The 22,018-nt window shown below is 37.7% G+C and overlaps 1 long non-coding RNA gene across 2 annotated transcripts; it reads right to left on the reverse strand.

The window, feature by feature from the left end:
- Positions 1–913: 913 nt before the first annotated feature.
- LOC123619592 (uncharacterized) lies at positions 914–20,187 on the reverse strand. Of its 2 annotated transcripts, XR_012509614.1 has the most exons (4): positions 9,459–20,187; positions 8,072–8,202; positions 1,813–2,490; positions 914–1,318 (listed from the first exon to the last, which is right to left on the reverse strand). It is a non-coding gene; the product is annotated as an uncharacterized LOC123619592 (long non-coding RNA). The 2 variants fall into 2 exon arrangements; XR_006728254.2 differs by lacking the exon at positions 1,813–2,490.
- Between the last annotated feature and the right edge of the window lie 1,831 nt (positions 20,188–22,018).

Here is a 22,018-nt window from a genome sequence, read left to right on the forward strand (position 1 = left end):
GAATTCATATTAAATATGTTATTTTAACTCAAGGAATATTGAAGATTGAAACCATCTCATTTTGGTATCCACTTTTTTTCTGTGATTCTGGGCATAATCATTCAGTTAACAGGAATAATCTTTATTAAAAATACACACATTTATTTTGATCACCTTAGCTTCTTTTTAGGAATATTAACTATTCTATTGATTTAAAAAAAAAAAAAAAAAACAGAGGCCTCACAGAGTAAAGTGGTATGTGCCAGAGTTAAGCCCTTTCTCATTCAGAAAGTTACACACTTTTAGAATTGAACAACGATCCTTCATTCCTGGATAAACTTTATAAACCACTGTAAACATTAATACATACAGGAACCTATGATGGTCTACTCCTACTCAGCAGCATTTTGTGCTAAAATTTAACATATAGAGCACAGTTCCCAGAGATTGGCAGAGCCATGCTGCCAAACATGAAAACCTTAATTGCTCTCCAAAGAGGGAGCAATACTGCAAAATTTTGCACTTTGGTGTCAGGGAAACCTGGGGCCAGATCCCGCTTCTACCTCTTATTATTTGTATAATTTGGGGTGGATTTAGCTACTAAGCATTCAAATTCTACATCTGTAAAATGGGACAATACTACTTAAGCATTTAGCAGTGCTTGGCACAGAGATATTAAGTGTTCAGTGGGGTAGGTACTAATACCCATTTTACAGATGAGGAAAGTGAGGCTTAAAACATTTAAGTAACTTTCCTGTGGACACAGAGAAAGTAAGTGGAGAACTGGGATTTCAATTAAAAAGATGTGGTTATGAAATCGTTTCTCAATAACTAGATCAGAGAAGGCAGCATTTAAAAAATGCTTAAGGGAGAGTAGAACTGTCTGTAGAAGTATTTGGTTGTCACACAAATAACATATTCAGACACAACCACATTGGATTCCATTCTCATTTATTTAAAAGATTTAGAGTTCAAAATAATCTTTAATGTGGAAAAATATGAATCAACAAAATTACAGCATATTAATATACAAATGTTCCCATTTAATTTTAATTTTATTTGCAGTATTTCTGTGAATTGAGTTTCAGGTCAGATTTTCATATGATATCTACAGACATAGTTCAATATAATGAAACAAAATCCCATAATTAGAAAATTGCATAGAAGCTAGTAATTTTTAAGAATACATTACAATACAGTTGAATCTTTCATTTGGCTGTATAATAAAACTTACATGTTTATAACAGTTCCATCTTCTTCCATGTCATCATCGTGTAAACATAGTTCAAAATATTACACTTAATTTCTCCTTTAAGTTCAGTTGAAAGGTGTTCAATTTCTGTTTAAAAAAAAAATAGTGCCATGATAAACAAACCTTTGACATTAGAAACTAGGAGGTTTCCAAAAAGTTAAAATTTAATTTCTTTAACAAACAATATTACCATAAGATAAGAACATTAACGTTTATTATGCTTCAATATTACATTATTATCTTCGAAGTGACTTCACTAACATTATCCATTCAAACATCACAATAGCACCCTCATTTTTCCAACAAGGAAACAAACTCTTTGAGATGAACTTCTTGCCTAAGAACCATTCTGGTGCAATAGGCCTGTTTCTAGAACCAAGGTGCCTGCACTAAAAATCCAGGGCTCTTTCTACCCTATCACTCACTTTATAAATAAAGAACTTATACTCACATTTCATGCAACATTCTGTAAACATATAAAACTAAACCAATCATTTTGAAACAAGTGATTTATAGTTTTCTTATTTTATTTTTTAGTTTCAAAAGCTCACAGAAGTATATAAAATGAAAAAGTCTCTCACCTTCTTTCCTATTCCCACTAATTGTAGCTGGCAATTTGAAGTGCATTCTTCCATTTCTTTTTCTATGTCAGTATAAAGCTATATGATATCTACAACAAACATACCTTTTTTTTTTTTTTTTAAGTAAAAGCTGTGAGGAGGTCGCCAAGATGGTGGAGTAGGAAGATTCTAAACCTACCTCTTGCCAAGGACACACCAAAGTTACAACTACTTACATAGCAACTATATTAGAACAACCTGAGGACTAGTAAAAAAGATTTTTCACAACTAAAGACATAAAGAAGGAACCACAGTGAAACAGGTAGGAGGGGTGGAGACACAATATAGTAAAGACCCACCCGCTCGGTGGGCAACCCACAAATGGAGGGAATACCACAATCATAGAGGTCTTCTCCATGAAGTGACCGGCCCAAGCCCCACATTGGGCTCCCCAGCCCCAGGGTCATGCACCAGAAAATAAGCCGCCAGTACATCTGGTTTTGAAAACCAGCAGGGCTTATGTTTGGGAGAGCCAGAGAGCTATAGCAAACAGAGACTCCACTCTTAAAGGGTGCGCACAAAATCTCACATGCCCAAGTCCCAGCACAGAGGCAGTAGTTTGAAAAGAGCCTGGGTGAGACCCACTCACTGATGATCTTGAAGAGCCTTCGGGAGAGGCAGGAGGCAACTGGAACTCCCCTGGGAAAAGAGACATTGGTGGCAGTCATTTGGGGCAGCTCCTTCCACTGCGGTAACACTGGTGCTGGCAGGTGCCATTTTGTAATCCTCCACCTAGTCTATTAGCACCAGGCACCTAGCTTCACCTTCCAATATCAGCACCAGCCCAAATACCCCTAAGCCACACAGACAGCCTCGAGGGAAGCCTACCTCACCCTCCAGCAAACCCACACCCACTGCAGGAGGCATGGCCTTGCAGCCGAGCAGGTTTGGGGGACAGCCCCAGGTACAAGCAAGCCCATAGCAGCCAACTCCCCCACTCCAGAAGGGTGCACACAGCTCACGTGGGGGGTACCTCTAGAAAATATAGCTCTGATGAGCAGAGAGAAGCATGCTGCTGAGCCTCACAGAGCTTTATGCAAAAGAATCAAACTGGACTACTTTCTCACACCATATGAAAAAATAAACTCAAAATGGATTAAAGACTTAAACGTAAAGCCTGAAACCATAAAACTTCTAGAAGAAAACACAGACAGTATGCTCTTGGACATCAGTCTTAGTAATATTTTTTGGCTATGTCTCCTCAGGCAAGAAAAACAAAAGCAAAAATAAACAAATGGGATTACCATCAAACTAAAATGCTTTTGCACAGCAAAGGAAATTATCAAAAACAAAAAGGCTGCCTACTGAATGGGAGAAGGGTTAGTATCTAAAATATATAAAGAACTCATACAACTCAACATCGAAAAAACAAACAACCTGATTTAAAAATGCACAGAGGACCTAAATAGATGTTTTTCCAGAGTAGATACACATATGGCCAACAGGCACGCGAAAGGAGGCCCAACATCACTAATCATCAGGGAAAGAAATGCAAATCAAAACCACAGTGAGATAGCACCTCACACCTGTCAGAATGGCTAACTGCAAAAAGACAACAAATAAGTGTCAGTGAGAATGTGGAGAAAATGGAACCCTCTAAGCACTGCTGGTGGGAAGGCAAACTAGTGTAGCCACTATGGAAAACAGTATGGAGTTTCCTCAAAAAAATTAAATATATGCCATATGACCCAGCAATTCTACTCCTGGGTATTTATCTGAAGAAAATTAAAACATTAATTCAAAAAGACATATGCATATCAATGTTCATCACAGCATTATTTGCAATAGCCAACATATGAAACCTGTGTCCATCAATAGATGAATGGATAAAGATGTGATATATATATATTAAATGGAATATTACTCATCTATAAATATAATGAAATCTTGCCATTTACAGCAACATGGGTGGATCTAGTGAGTATTATGCTAAGTGAAATAAGACAGAGAAAGATATATACGTATGATATCACTTAAATGTGGAATCCAAGAAACAAAGAAAACAAGCAAAGAAAACATAATGAAAACAGGCTCATAGGTACAGAAAACAAATAGGTGTTTGCCAGAGGGGAGGGTGGTAGCACTGGGCAAAATAGGTAAAGGGGGCTAAGAGGTACAAATCTCCAGTTATAAAATATATAATCCACTGGCATATAATATACAGTAAAAGGAATATGGTCAATAATATTGTAATAACTTTGTGTGGGGACAGATGGTTACTAGACTTATTGTGGTGATCATTTCATAACAGATGCAATTGGCAAATCACTATGGACTTCATCCAAAATTAACAATATTGTATGTCAACTATATTTCAAGAAAAAAAAGGAAAAAAAGTAAAAACTGTGATCATACAAACATAAGCCAACAACTTTCTTTCTCCATTAAAAATACTGTAGTGAAATCTTGACTTGGTGTTGCACATTACTGGATTTCCTTATTTCACCAGCAGATCTATTAATCATTCCAACAACTTACACAAAATACTCTTACACTTTAAAAAAAAAAATAGTGCCATGATGAACAAATCAGTTTAAAAGGAGGTGAAAGGGAAAGTAAACAATATATTTTGCCAAAAAATCACACTGCCAACTAAAACTAACAAAATTTTAGGATGATTATGCAAACAAACTGAAGTAAAGAATATAACGAAATTTCAGGTGAAAGTTTTCTTCGCCTAAATTCTTCCTTTAACAATGGACTCAGGATTTGCCATGTTTATGCATACTATTTTTCTAAAATTTCCAGTGACTTTCTAAATTCTAAAATTTCTAGAAATTTTAGAAATTTAAAAAGTCCTAGAAATTGTAAAATTTTTAGCTTCTTTTACTATTACTTTTGCCTAGTTCTTTTCTTTCTTCCTTTTATGATATTTGTAAATACATTTGATACATACAAAGATTATATGAACTACATAAGTTAGGTATAAATCATAATATAATGAAAAACTCGTATCTTACCACCCAACTCAAGAACCAAAGAACCAAGAACCTATCCGATCTTTCAGAGACAAGCACATCGCTAAATGTTGTGTATCATTCTACTTCTTTCAGATATAAATATTTAATATATATACACACATATAAATACATTATCAAAAATTTATATGAAATAATAACATACTGTTCTGTTTTGCTTATTTTTGAGATCTATTAAAAACCATCATAGAAATGGATGCTGGGGTGTGCAACCCAGATACCCACTCTGGGACCAAGACAGTCATTTGTAGAGAGTGCCAGTTGCTGAGGGCTCACATCTGTGGAATTAACCTTGGCCAATGGGAGCTGCTTGGTCCTTCACCACAGACAGCCTGTATGCAGTGCCTGGTTAATGCAGAAATACAAAAGCCTGGCCCACTCATCTCAATTATGAACATCTCTGAAAGGCCATCCTAGCTTCAGAGCTCCCTGGGGGATTGACTGAGGCTTCCATTACTACTGCATTGCAGCTCAACTTCTCCCTCAACTTAAGCCTTCCCTCAATTCTGTACCTATGCTGTTGCCCAGGGTACTCCATAAATAAATTCCCCGCAAACTAATCTCAACTTCAGAGTCTGTTTCCTGGGAAACCTGACTGTTGTAAGTTGAAAAGTGTTCCCACAAAAGATATGTTGGAGTCCCAGAGTAAGAGCTGACAATGAAGTTGGTGGCCTTATTTGCAAATAAGGTCTTTGCAGATGTAATCAAGTTAAAATGAGGTCATACTGTATTAGAGTGGGCCTTAAATCCAAAGACAGTCCTTATAGAGAGAGGAAGATTTGGAGCACACAGAGAGACAGAGGAAAGAAGACAATGTGAGGGAGAGAATATAGTCATAGAGCTGTAAGCCAAAGTATGCTAAGGATGGTAGATGACACCCAGAAGCTAGAAGGCTCTTCCATAGAGCCTTCAGAGTGAGCGTGGTCCTGCCAATACCTTGATTTTGGACTTTTAGCCTCCAGAACTGTGAGAGAACAAATTTCTTTTCTTTAAAGCCACACATTTGCTTTTTTTTTTTTTTTTTTTTTTTAATCAATTTGTTACAGCAGCCCTAAGGAGACTTACACATAGATCTAAGACCTGCACTTGGGTAGTCTTCTGGGATTTGCTTTTTCCACTGGACATCATATTTCTAAGAAAAAGACTTTATTCTTTCTAAAATGATTATGCCTCTATCTGGGGGGCACAGTCATATTGTTTGTTCCTTTACTTCAATATTTTGGAGAAAAAACTCTGAAAATTTAAAAAATTCATTTCATATCTATCTTTGCACACGTAAGTCTGTATTAGGCAGAATAATACCTCCCTACCCCAAGACAGATATATCCTAACCACTGGAACCTGTGACTATTGTCTTAAATGACAACATATTGTGATGACACAATTAAGGACTTTGAGATGAGAAATTATCTAGGTGAGCCTAATATAATCAGACAGGTCTCTAATTTTAAGAGACCCTATCCCAGTTTTGGTCAGAAAGGGAGATGTGACTGTGGAAGAATGGTCAGAGATGCAGTGAGGCTTGTTTTGAAGATGTAGGAAGGGGTCCATGAGCCAAGGAATGTGGGCAGCCTCTGGAAGGTGAAAAACGCCAGCAAACAAACTCTTCCCTAGAACCTCCAAAAGGAACATTTTGATTTTAGTCCATTGAGTCCCATGTTGCAATTCTAACTTACAGAACTGTCAGATAATAAGTGTGTGTTGCTTAAAGCCACTAATTTGTGGTAATTTGCAATATCGACAATAGAAAACGAATACTGTTTGTGTGTGTGTGTGTGTCTGTCTGTCCGTCCTGAGGAAGCACACCTGGCCCTGGCCCCTGCCTCCCTCTCTTGTTCACTACACTCAGGTGAGAAGCGCTTTCTCTCTAGCCCTCAAAAGCACCAAGATCCACCCTACACCAACCATACTAAAAGCACCACAAAGGTCTGTTTGTTTTATTTACCAATATAGCCGTGGGAAACATATATAGCAAGTTCTCAATAAGTATTCATTAAATGAACAAATGGATTAATACTGTAGAAGGAAAAGTGTAAAATTCAGCAGCAGGGAGCAATAACTTCCAGACGAAAAATAAAATCAGTCACAATTTTAAAACTGTCTAGCTCATCTGTTGGTTCTACTTTTAAGTTATAACTCATGGATTTTCCCCTTATAAAACCAAGGACTGGAAAGAAGCCATGCTTCATTGTCTTACCTAGCCCAGATCAGTTTATTTACTGTCTGCAGGGGGGAAAGCAAGCTGTTAAAAATAATACACAATTAGTTGGTTATTCTTTTGTCATGCTTTTAGAGCTCATCTGGTAGGTCTACCTGCTTTGCTTCATTGTCACTTCTTACTCAAGTGTGACTGGATCTTAGGAATACCACCTCATGTTACCCAGTTTACAGGGGACGTTGAAAAATCAGAATGCTGGTTATGCCTCTGTGAAACAGATATTGTTAGTGAACTATGCTCACATTATCTATATAGGGAACCTAAACATGTTTTCCTATCCCTAGCCCCCTTCTAGTTTTCTTTTTTTGCATTAAGAGAATTTTAATAAGACTCCTCAAAATCTTTGAAACAAGATAGAGAATGGAGAAATAAATAAAATAAATACCCGCCTTTCCTAGCACCCAGGTATGGAGGGAACTGAGGAAAGAGTATGCCTCAAGAGTGTAAGGCTGAGGAGTTCAGGGAGGAAGACAGAGTAGCATGACTGGAGTGCAAGGGAAGCAGGGATGGTGGGGAGAGTATAGCTCAGTGACAGAGTGCATGCTTAGTATGCATGAGGTCCTGGGTTCGATCCTCAGTACTTCCAGTTAATAAATAAACAAATTTAATTATCTCTCCCCCTAAAATAAATAAAATAAAATGTTTTAAAAAGAGAAATAGGGTAGGAAAGGGAATGATAGGAGGTAAGGCCTTAGGCCCCTATAGCCTGCATACAACCATAAAGCCTCCTTGGTGTACAATAAACTACATTTATTTCTCACTCCCATCTCCCTGGGTTGACCAGGTTTGGCTCCAGGCCATGGGCTGGGCTTATATCTGCTCTGTTTCACAATCATCTTGGATCACCCAGATCTGAAAACAACTCTGGACAACTCATTATCATATATATCGCAAAATATTTCATCCACAGAATCTTCTTTCTCAGTAGTATGAGGAAAAGAACAAGCCCTAAATTGTGTGACCTTGGTCAGTTCCAGTATTTAGTTAGCTCATGTACAAAATGGGGATGGCAAAGAATGCCCACCTTTCAGAGATGACCACCAAGGAACCTGAGGGGCCTGCTGGAGCTCCACATCCACGAGTGGTGCGGGTAGTATTTGCTTCACTTCATCCTCATCAATAGTGTTTATTCATCATTCAGCTTCCCAGTCAATTCTACAGGTGAGAAAAAGTCTCATTTCCAAATGTGTGTTTTCCAAGCAATTAGATTAACTCAATCCTGACACTATCTACCCGAAACAGCATCAGCTCCCACAGGCTTAGCCCCACAAGACTGCCCCCACTTCAGGCACCAACTGCAAATACAGGTTGTTACTGCACTTCTGACCAGTTGGTTAAAAATTAGAGGTTCCTATGACCCCCTTCTTGGGTTCTATTAATTTGCGAGAGTGTCTCACAGAATTGAGGAAAACAGTTTATTTACTAGATTACTGGTTTATTATAAAATGATATAATTCAGGAACAACCAGATGGAAGAGATGCACAGGGTAAAGGATGTGGGGAAGGGCACAGAGCTTCCATGCCCTCTCCAGCTGCACCACCCTCCCAGCACACCCACAGGTTCAGCAACCTGGAAGCTCTCAGAACCGCATACTATTGGAGGGCTTACTACATAGGCATGCTTGATTAAATCATAGGCAATTGGCAGTTGATTCAACCTCCAGCTCCTCTCCTCTGCCCAGAGGTGGGGGGAGGGGTGCTCCCATCCCCCATCCTTAGGGGCTTTCCAAAAGTCACCTCGTTAACATAACCTCAGAAGTGGTTGAAGGGCCTTGCTATGAATAACAAGACCCTCCTTTCACCTTTATGGCTCTGGAGCTATTTCAGGAACTGGTTACAAAAGAGCAAATATTATAACAAATGATGCTCCCACTGTTCTTTTCACTTAAGAAATTCAAAGGGTGTGGGGAGCTGGGAGCCAGGAACAGTGGAGGAAGACCAAATATATGTTTCTTATTATAAATCACAATATCATACATTGTTCTGATTTGCATTTTTTTTTTTTGAGGCTTAAGTTCTCCTATACATTTATTTGCCATTCATATATTTACTTTTTCACACTGCCTCTTCATGTCTTTTGCTCAATGGTATTGTGAAGGAAAAGCCTGGCTGGGCTAACAAGATGACCCACAAGTCTAAGAATGTAAAAGAAAAGCTGGGCTGGGCTAACAAGATAACTCACAAATCTAAGTATCAGAATACTGATCTGAGTTCTGCTGGACTAACTCATAAATCTAAGTTAATTAGTGTTGGTTTGCTATTCATGTTTTTTTGCTAGCCAGCTGGATTTTCAGAGATATATCTGGCTTTGGAATGTTGGTTTGCTGCCTCCCCGCCTCCACTTTTGAGATAATGATGCTGCTAAAGCTGTTCCATGCCTAATGGCCGAATACCCCAAGCTTGTACTTTACCCTATAAAACCTCATGCGCACGTCTTGGAGGTGCTCAGAGCTTCGGAGTAGAAGCCCCTCTGAGCCCGCCGGCGTAATACATCTGAGTACTCCAACCCTCCGAGTGGTGCTTGTTTCTTGGCTGGCCTGTCGATTCCGTAACAGTATCTTTATCTTTATCCTAATGATTCGTAAAAGGTTATTACAAGGTTATTCATCCTTTTCAAAATGCATTTACTTTTTCATTATGGATAATTTCAAACATACGAAAAGGCAGACAGAATAATCTGATGAACTCCTACACATAATGAACTTCCATAACTGTCAACTCATGTCCACCCTTGTTTCATCTATACCACTATCCACTTCCTCTTTCACAAATTATTTTGAAGAAAATCCCAGAAAACATTATTTTTCCTGTAAATATTTCAGCTTGTATCTCTAAAATTATAATGGCTCTTTTTAAAAACTATGCCACTATCCCACCTAAAAAATTAACAATATTTCCTTTATACTACCAAGTATTCCCAAATTTGTAACTGTCTTATTAAGGTCTTTTTAAAAAATGATCTGTTTGCAATTTTTGATGTGCCTAATGTGCTTCCTATTTGAAGCACCTCTAAGTCAAGTATCCCTGGAGGGGAGCGTATAGCTCAGTGGTAGAGTGCATGCTTAGCATGCATGAGGTCCTGGGTTCAATCCCTGGTACCTCCATTAAAAAAATAAATAAATAAACCTAATTACCACCCCCACACACCAAAAAGAAATAAATCAAGTATCCCTGGAAATCACATACCACATACCTTTTTCATCTTTGGAAGTTTCAAGTATACATACATGGAAGAGTCATCAAGCTGAGAACATTTTGATGACCAGAAAGAGCAGGCAAAAAAGTAGGATCGTGTGAAAAAAAGTCAGCGGCAAAAATGGATATCTAGCTAACTATACAAAGAACTAGTGACAGCGAGTTGCTAAGAACAGATGTGAAATCAGCAACTAGACACCACAAATAAATTGTTACTGAACACTAGTTCGTGTGCCTGACATACAGTGAGGCCACACAAACTGAAAGGGCAGAGGTCCCAGCAGAGGAAGGATTATTGTTGGGTCAAGCAAGGGAACAGGTGGCTTGAGCTCAAGAAACGAACTCCCTAATGGTTCTTGGGGAGAAGTTTTCATAGGCAAAATTTGGGGCGAGGGCTGCAGGGTGTGTGACTTTCTTCTGACTGGTTGGCGATGAGGTAACAGGGTGGTGCTCCAGGAATCTTGTGTTCAGCCTGAACTTACCATCCTCCACCTGGGTAGGGGAGCCTTAGTTCCTGCAGAAGAACTCAAAGATATTGTTATGCATATTTCTTGAGGAGGAACCAGGATCCTGCTTTAATGGCTGCACTATTGTTTCTTGACTGTTCCTCTCTTGTTTCTGCATTTCCTCCCTTCCCTGATTAGCAACTGTTTGAATCTGCTCTTTGGTATTCAATCAGGAAAGTCTAGGAGGCTGAAGCCTTTTTCCTGCAAATAAGAAATGGGTATGTGTACAGTGCATACAGATGTTGAACTATAACAAAGTACATCTGAAACATATAATAACATTTTTTTAAATAAAAAAAAGAAACAGAGATGCAAAAAGGCTTTTGTGCCCAGGAGGGCCATACAAGGTCTTGCTCAGTTTCGAAATCATCAGAAACATGTGTAAACCAAGTCAACTTAGGAAACAACATTTCACTTTATGAATACCACAAGGGAGGGGAAAAAAGAAAAAGAATATGTGAACATCCTAATGGTGAAACAGCTTCCTTCTTGGAACACAAAGCAAGTGGTCTTAATTTATAGTTGGACACAGTAGGGAAAACTGCTCTAGGTTCCAGCATACCTGTATTAAATGAAATTCAGAAGGAAAGAAAAAATGTGGGTGCGAATGACAATAGTGCTTTGACATCAATCATCTAAAAATAAAACTTTGGAACTCTAGTTTTTGTTAGGGAGAAATGACCTTTGTGCAAGACGTGAGTAGTTCCTAGGGCTCTGTTTTCTAATTCCAGTCCATACACTGTCTCTTAGAGGTTTTTCCTTCAGAATTATCTTATTTATAACTGTATTCTGCACTTTATCATACGTGTATATATGTGTGTATAATGAAGATATGAATGAATACTCACTCTTTCTGTAGGTTCCTTAACTTAGATCTTCCCTTTCTTCCAATGTCCCTCTTTCTTGCAGTAAATGCATTGACTAGGTCCCAGCTTCATTGGCAGCCAGGGTGCCCCACATTGTGGGTAGGGGCACTCACCCATGATGTCTTTTTCTCTCCTCCTGGGTTACCTGGGGTTGGTCTGCTTCTTGTCTTCTTTTTCTTCTTCCAGCCCTAAAGGCCACCTCAACCAATTGGGAAGTGAGAGTGTTAGGTCCCACTGCAATCTTTTGAAGTTTGCAGCAAATGTCTGGAGCACTCTGAGATATGAAATAGCTGTTCATTACTGCTGAGCTTCAGGGTCCAGGGTGGTGTATTGCCCAAGGCATTTTTTGATCCTCTCCAAAAAGACAGAGGGGTTTTTATCCTTTCCTTAAAATAAATTGGTTTTCATCATAATGCACCCTAATGGGCAGTCTGAGGGGACTGATGTCTGGTTCCCCATTTCCTCAGATCTCAGTATAGGATTTGTCTCCAACTACCAAGAAGTCTGGAATAAGTATTGGTGGAGACAAAGATTCTGTTCTCAGCCCACTGAAAACTTCCTTCTCTAGAGAGTTGGTGAATTCTTCCAATTAATAATTTAGAAGTACACACTCAGGTTGTTCATGAATACCAAACTGGTACCTCTCTACCAATAACTCAAGTTACCAGGACCCCCAAATGAGGATCAAAACCAGGAGAGACACAGATTGTCTCAGTGAGGCCTTTCACCATCAGGCATCCCCAATCAGCCTCCAGGACTAAGAGGACAGGGGTGTCTTACAATCCCTTAGACTCTCTGAGCCACCATGGTCAGACCAGATTGTGCAGTTCTTGAGTCATTCCTTCTCCCACCCTGAGATTGGAACAGAGCCCTGAAGCCCATTTGTAGGGTAAATGTCACTCACCTCTGTGAAGGGACTCTCCAGATCAAGGTGTCTGGAGTGACTGCTGAGCCTGTTCAGTGAGTCTAGGTGCTTGGACCTGACATAACAGGTGCCAAGAGGGATTCTCTTCCCCCCTTCTCCATAGGTCCCCCAACAACATAGGTCCCCCAAAACAGGACGAATTTACCTGGGCAAGCTGCCACAGCTCACTGCATCCCCTGCTGGGAGCTGAAGGAACCTAAAGACAAGAGATGTCCCACCAGAGCTGCCAAATTTGTTATATGAAAACTGGGTTCGCCTCTTGGTAGGCATCAAGCCAAAGGCATAATCAAGACAAAGCAAGGGAGAAGGAAGGATTTATTATTACTTGCAGCAAATACTGAGAACACTGGGGGATCTTTCCCAAAGCAGTGTCTCCCTAAACAGCAAAATCGGAGAAGTTTTAAGCTAAGGGTATATGCATATTCACAAGGGGGCTTGAGCAGAGGAGAATTCAGCATAGAATTGGGGCAAAGGTCAACAGAATCTAAGCTTTAGGTGATTGAAGTCAGGAGGGTCAACATCATCATTCCACTCTCCATCCTCCACCTGGGTGGGGCCCCTGGTTCCTGCAGAACTGAAAGCTATTTTATTGGGTATATCCCTTGAAGAGGAACTAGGACTCCGCTTTAACACTGCACTGTTGTTTGACTGCCGTTTATTCTGTCCCTGCACTCCTTGGTTCCCTGGAGATCACTAATTACTGAAACCTGCTCAAGGGGAAGCACTGCAGCCAGTCTTAGATCACAAAATGACTTAGGCCAAAATGGGTTCTCTTATGTCAAGAAAGCCATTCCTAAGCATCTTTCTCTGCAGACTCTCTAACCAATCTGCTTATACTCTCTACTTGGTTTCAATTTGTAGAGAAACCAAAGGGCCCAATTGTAATATTTTCACAAGTTCCTCATTAATAAACTGCTTATCATTTCATGAGAGATATTTTAATCATTTAAATGGGCATGTGAAAAAAACTTGATTTCTAAAACTGAGAATATATATTATTCATACAATGGGTCATAAATCTAAACATAAGAGATAAAACTAGAAGAAAAGGGAAAAAATCTTTGTGATCTTGGGTAATGTAAAGATTTCTTAGATAAGACACAAAAAAGTAGGAAGCATAAAAGAAAAAATATAAATTGTATTCCATCAAAATTTTAAAATTTCTCACCTAAATAGTTAAAAAAAATGAAAAAGTAAGCCAGAGACTAGGAAAAAATATTTGCAACACATCTCAGCTGCATTTCTAAAAATTTAAATAATCAGAGATATGTATGAAAGCATACTAGAGTGTTTGTTTCAGCATTTGTAATAGCTAAATAATTGAAACAACCTAAACGCACAGAAACAGAATATCATTTAGATCTAGCAGATTTAAAAAACAATTCTATTCTTTCAATTATTTTGACTATTGGAGAATTGTAATTTTCTTGGGAAGTTTTACTGTTGTACCATAGGTACAGAAAGTTTGATCATACGCCTTGGTTGACAGCACAGCACTATCATTGGCCCTTTAATTCAGTTTCTTTTACCTCATTTCTTCTTCTTAGTCTCTCCTTTCCCTCCGTGGGCAACTTTTTTTCTTGTCCTTAGGAAAGCATTCTATGTTTGACATGTTTTTGAGTATTTTCTTTTAAGACATTTTTGTATCCAAGTGCTTTAAGTGTACACAAATGGTATTACGTTACAGATTTCATTGCTTATTACTTTCACTAAACACTGCATTTAAAAAAAATACGCATATGTGTTGTCTTTTGCTTCCTAATGCATAGGACTCTTATGTGTGCTTCCACCATATTTTACCTGTTCCCTAGCCTTCCCAAAGGGATTAAGAATCCCAGGTTGGTTCTAATCTTCTGCCACCAAAAACAATGAGATCAATATCTTCATTTTTGTTACTTTAGAGACCTATGTAAGAGTTCTTGAGGACACACACTCAGATGCACTATTACTATCATCTATATTCATTTAACTAAACCCTGCCAGATATTTCTCCAGAATGGTTCGACCACTTTACACTCTCAGCACCAGTATAAGAGGGTTCCTATCCCCCCATCCCCATCAACACTTGACATTACCCATCCTTCTAATTTCTGTTAGCCTACTGGGTGTAAAGAGATATTTTACTGTCACTTTAATCTGAACCTCTGATTACTAAAGAGTTTGAGCATATCTTTCCATGTTGTTAGCCTGATCATAACCATGGTGCATTTTTCTACTGGTCTCTTTTTTTCATTTGATGTTCTAGGCATTCCTTGTTGTATTATAGGTACTAATTCCTTGTTGGACGTAAATATGCAAATAATTTCTCCTGTACTGCCATATATTATAAATTATATCCTTTTCTCAGTATTTTTTCGAGTTATCTACTGATGCATAATGAAGCACTAAAACTCCAAAAACTTAAAAAAAAAAAAAAACCATTTTATTTTGCTCAAGATGTTATGAGTCAAAAGTTGGAAGAGGCTCTACTGGGTGGTTCATCTAATTACACAGCAATAGCCAAGGCAGTTGAGGCTGGAGGATAAATTTCCAAAACGATTTCTTCACACACACTTCAATGTCTTCTGGCACCTTGGTGCTTTCTGGCCTCTCCACTTGATGTCTCATCCTCTAGGGCCTCTTTTCATGACTGTGGGCTTCTCACAACATACTGCTTCCAGGGTAATTGCATTTCTTACACAGTGACTGGCTTCCAAGAGGCAGGAAGCAGAAGTTGTCAGGCAGGGTAAGAGCAACACCTAGAACTGGCACATTATCACTTCTACCATATTCTCTTGGTCTAAGCAGTCAGAGGTCCTATCCAAATTCAAAGTGGAGAGATGCCACCTTTTGATAACATCACTGCAGAAAAGCATGAGCTGGTAGATATTGCTGTGGCCAACTTTGGAAAACACAATCTGCCACATTATTAATTGTTATTTTTATTTTTTTCTTTTGTGAATTGTCATACCATGGCTTATCCCTTCCATCTTTTCCTACTGACTTACAAGAACTTTTTAGATTACACGTCCTAAAACTTTTCGTTTATTAAAAAATTATGTTTTTTCCAAGTTTTCCTCCTCAGGTAGAAGAATATAAAAGACAGTTTCATTTACTTCATTGTTAGCTTTCTTTTAAAAATCTTTTGTTAGGATGAAAAAATACTTAAATCTATATATCTCAAAAACTTAATGATATGTTACAGGATCTTATTAAGGAATGACATTTCACAAATATCTTTAAATTATCTCATATTAAAAATTCAAATTCTATAAATTAATTATAACAAATCACAGACTTTATAAAAAGTTTAAAATCACTGATGTGTTCATTTTAACTTTCTAATACAATGGGCCTTTCTTCCCCCTCATAAATTGTACATACTCTATACCTTTGTTTAATACTAAAATAAAAAGGAACAAGTTTAGCCACTCTTTTACTGTAACTTCATTGAGAATATTGTTCCCATTCCCTCAAAAAAAACTGCTTTAAAACCAAATTAAAATCTAGAAAAATTTACTTATTTCAGAGTTTTAAAAAAAGCAAACTATGAAAGCAGTTTACAAATTAATTTTTTTAGATTAGTAAACACACACAGAACTGCTTTCTTCTATTATGTGAATTCAAAGACTTCTAATATTGTCTCAATAAAACTTTCACAAGTATGTATTTAATGAAAGTGTCAGGCAAGAAGTAATACAGTCTTCAAGTAAAACTTGTTGGAAAATGACAAGTCACGCATCTCTTTGTTAACTATAGACTGTTAATAACAGAAAAGGAAACTAAAGCCATAAGTCCTGGATTTTTTTGCAGGCCCTTTATGCTCAAGTTTAAGGAAGTTATTAACTAATTTTTCCCCAGCACTTAGAAATGTAATATGTATAGCATTTTAATTATAAAATTGTAATATGACAAGAATCTTTTATTAAAATAATGCCCTTATTATGACTATTTCAGATAAAAATGATTTTTAAAGTTAAAGCAAATTAATTTGGAAAAACAAATTCCAAACTAAACGAAAATGTCATTTAAGTTCTAGAACCACACAAGCACACTGAGGGAGAAAGTTAAACAAAAAGAAAAAGAAGGCACAGGACACAGCAAAATGACTTAAGGTCTTCTGAAGCTTTAAGTGGCAGGATATATGCATATGATCTTGTTTTCCTTCTAATGGGAATGAATTAGTGTCTTTTGATTTAGATACACTATTTTGAAGTAACTGTTGGTTTGCTGTGTTTTGCACATAAACATCATGACTAATACTATAACTTCAAAAAATAAGGCCCAGCAGAGCAGAGATAATGTATTCTGTCCAAAATGTATGTAGGAAGAATCAGAAAATGAAATTTATTGACAGGCATGGAAAATTTTTAAATACTTTTCCTCTTTCTCCTAGAAACCTTATTACTCTCTGGGATGGTGGAGGTGAGGGGTGGAGATACACTCCATGTTTAAGAGTACTGCAATCTAAAAACAAACGTATTAAACTTAAGAAGACAAATACACATACAAGTGCACAGAGTACAATCAGTAATTCTTCCTCTTCAAATAATGTAAAGGAAAAATAAGAATCAAATTCTGAACGGGTGATTTGTTGTCTTGTATATGCAGTTTTGCCTCTCACAAATGTTCATAGATGCAGAAATACCTTAATAAGAGATGCTTACTTTCAGCAAAGTGAATAAAATAGGGAAATGGAATTAGAAAGGACTTGGGTAGAAGCCTCAAATAGATATTCCTACCCACCCCCGCACCAAGTGTTTCCAAATTGTGGCTACAATCTAAAGAGAAAACTTCAGTTTTTTAATTATTTTCCAAACTCTATTACAGCATACCTCAGAGATATTGCAGGCTTAGTTCCAGGCCACTGCAATACAATGAACATCGCAATAATGCGAGTCACATGCATATAAAAGCAATGTTTACACTATACCTTACTCTATTAAGTGTGCAATAGCATTATGTCTTAAAATACAATGCACAGACCTTAACTAAAAAATACTGCTAAACAATGCTGACCATCATCTGAGCTTTCAATGAGTCAAAGCTGTAACATCAAAGATCACTGATCATAGATTACCGTAACAAATATAACAATGAGAAAGTTTGAAATATTGTGAGAATTACCAAAACGTGACACAAAGACACAAAGTAAACAAATGCTATTGGAAAAATGGCACGACAGCCTTGCTTGACACATGGTTGCCACAAACCTTCAATTTGTTAAAAAAAAAAAAAATCTGTGAAGTGCAATAACATAATGCACAATAAAATAAAGTATGTCTGTATTTGGAACTAAGTTTGTGTCTCTTTACTGAATGAACACCAGAACCAAAGGCTTTCACTTACAACACCTAAGTCAACAAAGTTATCATTTGGTTTCTGTCTCATTTAAAGGAGTTTTATCAAAACCATGCAAAGCTTAAGTTCCAAAAAGACAGCTTTTGATATCTATCCAATGTGCATACACAACCTTAGGAATCTCCAGAAGGTAGTGGATTTTGCCTTATTTTTTTCTGAAACTATTACTGACTTTATATATCACAAAACACATTTTATACCAGCAGCAGAATTGAAGCGATGGAAAGCAGAGTGCAAAATAAAGGCCTCAAGGATTGAATGTCAGAATTCTTAGGTGTAAAATCTCACTATTTCGTCAAGAGATGTGTCTACTCATAAATGTCCGGGAGGGTTCTCTGCAAATGCATTCGTAAGTTTATCTCTAAACTTATAAAGGGAGTACCCATCCATTCTCAAAGCACTTTCTTGCGATCTAGCTGTTCTGCTTAACTCAAGTCAGAGGTAACTTAGCAATTAAAAATTTTTGCATCTGCTTTTGAAGCAAGTTGTGGTTGTGGCTGGTTTTAAATGATTCTATGTATCTACAACTTCTAGCCACCCTGTTTTCCTAAGATACAAAACCAACTCACCAGTTACTCTACTACACAACCGAACAGTAACAAATCACTTAAAAGTAAGTTTCCCAATATTTTTTTCAATTAGAAAGTTAGCTAACATTCTGAGACACAGTGGGGTCAGATCAGAGGGAAGGAAATACTTTCCTGACTAGCAAGCCAACAATATGTCTATCAATTTATACCCAAAATCACATTCAACAGAAACACACATACAAAATTATTTAGCTTTGCTCCTTTTTCTACCATTACAGTATTCTCAAGTAGTCCAATATTAAGCAAATTCAGACAAGAGGGAAATTATGAAAATCTATTTCATCACAAAACATCAAAGGGCTTTTTAATGATATATGAAAGTGGTCCAGTGCAATGACACAGAAACAGGTTTTAGATACTCTGAAATACCAAGAAAAAAATGAAAACACTTTTTATTCTCTATAAATCATTTATCATGTGGCCTGCCCCTGAAACTAAAAATTAATAGCTCATTTCCAAAACATCTATTGTACATTATTTCAAATCCCCTACTTCACCAAACGTGAGTGAAAACACTTTCTAGAGACCAGTTTTACTTGAAGGCAGGGGTTGTGGGGGCAGGAGCTTTTAAAACACATTGTCTGAGAAATGGCTTTTCATGGTCAGTTAAGCAAGTTACATAGACAACAACCAGACTATCAAAATAAGGTAAGATTTATGAAACAATACATGGCGAGATCCTAGTACGGAGATAAGGCAGGTGCTGACCTGCCTGGCAATCTGGTGTTATCCTGAGATGCTGATACATGTAATTACATGTCAGTGCACAGTGTCTCATTTTGCCTCATGCTGAGAAAGTACTCAATAACAAAGATCAAACTGTCCCAGCATGCAGAGGAACCCTGTGAGCCAAGAGTAACGTAACACAGCTAAAAACAAACCTAATTCCCATACACATACCCAAACAACTTCACAGCACCAGAGAAGCCAAAGTGGCAAGCTCCCACAAGGTACTTGTTTAAAATTCATTTTTGAACACAATACCTTTCCCAAACAACTGTAAAACACTCTTCTGGAGTCTCCAAAGATTTAAGAACACATTCAAGTTAACAGAAAAGCATTTCACAAGCAGGAACTGCCTGCCACTGCCTCTCAGCACTAGCAAACAAGGGCAAAGTTCACGGGAGTTAACGGGATGTGATGGAAAGAGAATCACACATTCACTACAGACACGCTCATAACTCATGCAATTTCTTAACACCTAAAACAAGAAAGACGACACCCAGGATACTGCTGCCCACACTTCCAACATCCCAGCTCTTTCATAAATCCCACCAGACCCAAGAAAACGAGCCCAATCCAACCCCAAACAGGGTCGTGAGCATCAACGACTACAGGAAGAGTCGAACGGGGCAACAAAAGGGGGGAGGGGCGCAGGACACAAACCACAATAAGATAAAGTAGATTCCAAAACTCTTAGGCGCTAGCCACACGGATATTTCAAAGGCAGAGGGCCAGAAATGGCCAGCGTCCGGCAGTTTGGGACCCCTGACTGAGCCAGTCGTCGCCAGAGGCCCCTTGGCCAATCTAACGACAGCAGGCGCTCAAATTAACCCGTCAGGCCGCTCTCCCACCTCCTAAGCACACAACTAACAGGTCCTTGGCAACCTGGGGGCTGTTGGTGGCACTCTAACGGCACAGAGAGCCCCTCAAACCGTCCGGAATGGGAGAAACCCCCAACTCCTGCTTCTGCGGCGGCCATCACAGCGAGAAAGCGAACTTTTACGACAACTCCCACAATGCCCGCGGCCTACAACTCCCAGAGTGCACCGGGCGGCGCCGCGGTTAACCCCGTCGTGGCGCGGGGCTGGCGAGCCTTGCACCCCCTACACCTCCCAACACCCAATTGTTGCACTTACTTTTAGCCTCTCAGTCCGAAACTAACTTTGGAAATTTTTTCAATAGCTACAGTTACGCTATTTCGCCGCCTTTCTTTACCACACAAACAACTTCAGCCGCCCAGAAAATTATCCCTGACAGAGAACTTTTTGTTAACTCCAGAGCTCGCCTCACAGTGCCAAATGTTTATCGTTTAAGGGGACATTTAACTTCAATTAATCTTCCCCTTCGCCCTTGTAATTTTCTGGCATGTTTCTAAATTATATAGCCTAGAGGTTTTGGTACTCAACTTTATTAATTTAAAGTCTGTTTTCTAAGTTCTGGGAATCAACAAGGGAGAAAGACTATCCTATAACTACTATGTTCTACATCTCTCCATTTTATAAGACGAATTTCCTCTAATATTTGACTCAGAAAATTAATGCAACTACAAATAAGTTCTAATAAGAAAAATTTATTATGGACAATATATCTTTTCAATTTCAAATTAAATTTTTTAAGGGAAAACCCCGTGTGCCAACATACTTTGCATTCTCCTTTCTCTCTCTATTGACATACTCAGATATAGCATATACTGCTGCTTTATTCCTTTCTGACTTAAAATATCAGCAAACAACAGGTAAAGAAATACTTAAATGTAATTTGAAAAATAAACTAGGAGTTCATTCTTTCGGAAAACTGCACAAGCACATCTTTTACTCACGAAAGAACTCCTTCTAAGTCTTTCTCATTTTAATTAAAAATAAGGTTTAAAATACATTTCTTTTAAATGTATTGCCCATAATTTCAGTAAAGATGACAATCACATTTAGAGATCACTGTATCACCAATATAAATTAAATATATAAGATGTACTTTCACAAACTGTACCTTGCTCAGACGTGTAACTGACTGACAGACAAAATAACTGTTTGATATTTGATGCAAGCACTAAAACAACAGCTAGAATTCTCCTAAAGTATCAACTATTTTTCTTATACCCCAATAGAAAATAAAATGTACACAATGTCTGAATTTTCCACCGAAAGATTTTGCCATTTGATAGGGCACTCAAAATGTATCATGAATTTCAAACCACTAGACTCAGAAATCCTAATATACACACAAAAAGCCAAAGCCTTGTTGGAAAGATGCGTCTTCAGCAAAATTCTGTTCTACAATATTCTATTTTAAACCTGTCCCTTAATATTATTAGCTTATTAGTAAATTTTTTGATCTAGTAAACTGCAAAGAGAAAATACTTCTCCATCATTTATTTTTTCATTCGTATTACAGTATACGGAGTTTCATTAACAATTTAGATAAATGCTACATACTAAGACATAAAAATTATACATACATATATATTTTGAATTTTAGGTCATCATACTATTTTAGCTTCTGTATTTTTCTAGTTTTCACTTAACACTTTGGTTACAATTTAGCTAGAAGTTGCATTGTTTTCCCTCTATTTTTTAATAGCTGCAAAACCATAAGAATTTAGTGCATATTTTATATATTATTCTCCTGATGTTAAAACATATGATTCATGAGAAAGGCTCAAAAACAAGTCAGAAATGAAACTGACCTCCTCGTATATTTATTACAGGTTTACAACTCTCTTCTCGGTGCTACGAGATTTATTCTCAATTAGGAGGTTAGTCATCCTTTCTTTTATTTTATTCTTTAAAATACAAGATTTAAAAATTGACATATTAAAAGGCTATATTT

This window comes from Camelus bactrianus, chromosome 10, assembly GCF_048773025.1.
Source record: "Camelus bactrianus isolate YW-2024 breed Bactrian camel chromosome 10, ASM4877302v1, whole genome shotgun sequence".
In the NCBI taxonomy this organism is placed as follows: domain Eukaryota; kingdom Metazoa; phylum Chordata; class Mammalia; order Artiodactyla; family Camelidae; genus Camelus; species Camelus bactrianus.